The sequence below is a fragment of the Alnus glutinosa genome, chromosome 11 (assembly GCF_958979055.1).
Source record: "Alnus glutinosa chromosome 11, dhAlnGlut1.1, whole genome shotgun sequence".
Taxonomy (NCBI): domain Eukaryota; kingdom Viridiplantae; phylum Streptophyta; class Magnoliopsida; order Fagales; family Betulaceae; genus Alnus; species Alnus glutinosa.
The window spans coordinates 13774333-13778693 of record NC_084896.1 but is presented as its reverse complement, the minus strand read 5'-3'; positions in this window follow the sequence as shown (position 1 = coordinate 13778693).

Below are 4361 nucleotides of genomic sequence, written 5' to 3'. Positions count from 1 at the left end.
TCTGGTTAGGTGAAATAGAAATTGACTTCTAAATAAAAGGCAAGTGTGTGCACAAGTGACCGTCCGGACGCTCATCCCCAATGGTCCGGACGCGCGAAGCCTTATAAGGAAATTACTTGCAGTAGACGTGTGACCTTTCGGACGATGTGCCATCCCGTCCGGACGCAGCTCTTGAACAGGAAAGATTTCTTAGCGAAATTTTTGAAAAATCTTGTCGCACAGTTGTCCGTCCGAACGGCCATGACCACCGTCGGGACGGAGCCCAGCTATATTTTTCCTGACGCTCATTTAAGCCCCCAGCCTATAAATAGAGGCCCCTAGGCATTGAGAACTGCAAGAATTCGGTATTGAATTCCTCAACTGCTCAGAGACGTGTGCTGTTGTTGCGCTACATCTGAAGCCTATCTTAGGGGTTGGCCCTAAGGTAAATGATTCCGTTGAAGACCCCTTCAGGTAAGAGACCTGGTTGGGAAGCGTTCGTATTGGGTTACACGTCAGAGAGCAAGGTACGACCACTACATTGGGTATATGTGAATAGTGGAATTCCTGGGTTTGGCTGCTCCGGAGTGGTTTTTCTTTTGATTGAGTTTCCACTTCGTCAACAAAAATCTCTGTGTTATTTTCTTTCCGCTGTGCTTAATTTTTGTTGACACTTTGTGCACACACTTGCCTTTTATTTAGAAGTCAATTCCAATTTTCACTGACTAACGTCCGAACGATGATATTTGAATTGCGATTCTTGCCTTAAGGAGACGCGCGTCCGGACGGGATACCACATTGTCCGGACGGTTGATCAATCTTTCCTTTATCGGAACTTGGAAAGAATCTGAGACTGGTCGAGCACCGAGAGGCGTCCGGACGGGCTGCTGAGAAGTCCGGACGGATGCAAGCTGGATAGAAACTTCTCGACACAGTGGAGGGTTCGAACGGAAGTGTACGTCGTCCGGACGGATGATGCTTGGTCTGACAGGCGTCCGGACGGTATGGCACGTCGTCCGGACGTGTTAGTTTTTGTGTTTGCTACATTCTGTTGGACAAAATCACTTCTATGTAATGTTGATGCTTTCACAGGGATGCTGTTTTATCCAGAGTCTACTCTTTAGCTATGTTCTTCAAGAAGATTCTGTGAAGTTTTGAAGCAAGTTTATTTCGGTTCCCTGTCAGCCGTCCGAACGACGTGGTCTCCCGTTCGGACGCTCATCAGTTAGAAACATCCGTCCGGACGACGTGGTATTCCGTCTGGACGCTCTTCTGTCAAAGCATAATCCGTCCGGACGACTAGATCTTTCCGTCCGGACGCCCATCAGTGTCTAGAAGCTTCAAACAGTTCAAGATTGCATCCATCCAGAAGTAATAGCAAATCGTCCGGACGCTCTTCAGAGTTTGAGAAGATCCCAGTGTTCCAGTGCATCCGTTCGAACGACGTGGCTATGCCGTCCGGTCGCCATTCAGTGTTTGACAAGCATTAGGGTTTCTGACTCAAGACACAGTTATGGGAAGACGACTGCTACCGTCCGGACGATGTGTGATCCCGTCCAGACGAGGTTCTCTATAAGGTAAGACGTGCATACAAAGTTCAACCGTCCGGACGTCAGACTTAATGGTCCGGATGATCAAGCTTTATATATGGAAATTGCGTGCACATCTGACATCTGTTCCATCCGTCCTGACGCCAGTCAGACCAAGCATCATCCGTCCGGACGACGTGCACTTCCGTCCGGACCCTTCACTATGTCGAGAAGTTTCTATCCAGCTTGCATCCGTCCGGACGTCTCAGCAGCTCGTCTGGAAGCCTCTCGGTACTCGACCAGTCTCAGATTCTTTCCAAGTTCCGATAAAGGAAAGATCGACCAACCGTCCGGACGATGTAGTATCCCGTACGAACGCTCGTCTCCTTAAGGCAAGAATCGCAATTCAAATATCACCGTCCGGACGTAAGTCAGCCTTGGTCCAGACACGCGTGCAACTAATACTGAAATTGTCGATTCGACTTCAACCTTCCGGACGACTGCCTCTCATGGTCCAGACCCGTGCATAGTAGATATGGAAATTGCGTGTTGAAGTTCAGCCGTCCGGATGCTCATCCCCCATGGTCCAGACGCGCGAAGCCGTATAAGGAAATTACTTGCAGGGGACGTGCACCGTCCAGACGATGTGCCATCCCGTCCGGACGCGATTCTTAAACAGGAAAGATTTGGCGGCAAAATTTTTGGAAAATCCTATCGCACAGTTGTCCGTCCGGACGACCATGACCACCGTCCGGACGGTGCCCAGCTATATTTTGCCTGATGCTCATTTGAGCCCCCAGCCTATAAATAGAGGCCCTGGGCATTGAGAACTGTAAGAATTCGGTATTGAATTCCACAATTGCTCAGAGACGTGATTTTTCTTCTGAAGCCATTGCAAGTGTTTTGTTGCTGCGCTACATCTGAAGTCTATCTTAGGGGTTGGCCCTAGGGTAAAATATTCTATTGAAGACCCCTTCAGGTAGGAGACCTAGTTGGGAAGCGTTCGTGTTGGGTTACACGTCAGAGAGCAAGGTACGACCACTACATCGGGTATATGTGAGTGTTACTATCTTGTATCTAGCTTTGTCTTCTGAATAGTAGAATTCTTGGGTTTGGCTACCCTGGAGTGGTTTTTCTCTTGATTGAGCTTCCACTTCGTCAAAAAAAATCTCTGCGTCATTTATTTTCTGCTGTGCTTATTTTTGTTGACACTTTGCGCACACACTTGCCTTTTATTTAGAAGTTAATTTCAATTTTCAATTGGTATCAGAGCAAGCACACTCCGTTGAAAGGATTTATTTCCTGAGTGTGATCCTCATCTCTTTGTGACTTCTATTTTTTTTATTACACCTTTTATCATGGATTTCTCTCAGTTATCTGAAGAAAATCATGATATTGAGCTCTCTAAAGTTTTTACTAAAATAGAGCTCAAAAAGGTGAAGCAAGAAAAAGAGTCTTTGATTGTTTAGTTATCTGAATCACATGTTTTGATTGATTCTTTGAGATCTGAGAATACCATGTTGCTTAATATTATTGATGAACTTGAGAATAAATTGGCAAAATTCTCTAGTGATAATTTGAAAAGCATGCTGTGTATTCATTCAGATATTTCGAACAAGCCTGGTTTAATTATAGATGATTTGAGTGCTTCTACTTCACATGCTTCTGATTCTAAATTAGATTCCTATATTATTAAGCCTGTGATAGTAAACACTACTTGTTTGGATAATTCTTGCTTAAATAATTGTGTGATGCCCAAATCCAAATCCAAAGATACAGGTACACAAGCTCATGGTAAGTTTGTCCCTACTTGTCATAATTGTGGGAAGATTGGTCATATTAGGCCAAATTGTTATTTGTTGAAATCCCACAGGCCTTGGATTAAGCAGGATGCTTCGAGGAAAAGTGAAGTTGAAGATTCTTTCTCAGCAAAATATGTCCCTCCGCATAGGAGACATATAAAAGGTAAGGGCAATATTGTTTGTAAGAATGCTAACCTTAATTCTGCAGAGAATGTCAAGAAGCATTCAAACAAAAGAAGCTTTCCCACTTGCCATCACTGCGGCATCATCGGTCACATCCGATCCAAATGTCCACAACTCCAGAAGTTGAAGGTTTAAAGGAAGTTGCCAACAAGAGCTACATCAGGCACTCTACCTCCTACGGCACTTCAGGCTTCACGGCATCAGCAGCAGTTTGTTCCTGCCTATCAGAGTGGCAAATCAAAGAAGAACAAACCAAGGCGCTATAAGAGGTAGCCGCAGAAGCCCACTAGCAACCATGGCTATGAAGGGTTGCTGAGCTTGATGCAAGATATGCTAAGGAGTATGGCCAATATGGACATGACCCGCAAACCATCTCCACGGGTTAAGCATGTATGGGTCAAGAAGGATGAGACCATTCACCCCATGAGGGGGAATGAACGCACCTAGCAGGAAAAGGTGTTCATGCCTAGGATTCGGTTCCTAATCCTAAGGCATCAGGTTTGTTTGATTGCTTGCACTTTTACTTGTTATATTTGTGTGCTTACTATGCAATCGAGGAACCAGTTTATTGTGCCCCCTATTCTCTTGAGAGAGCATTGCAGGTACTTGTTAGGGAAGACAGAAAAAGCAGGTCGAGCGACTATTTTTCTGTATTGGCATCATCAGGTTTGATCTTGCCTTGCATATGATGTCTTTTCCATATTGCATTTTTTTTAAGTTAAAAAAAAAAATTGGGGAGAATTTACAGGATATTTTTTCTCTTGGCATATCAGATAATTGCATGTATTTTCTCCTGATATCTCAATTCTTTGGGTATTAATTTACTTTACTTAGATATAATTGAGAGTTTCTGACTATAATTTGCCAA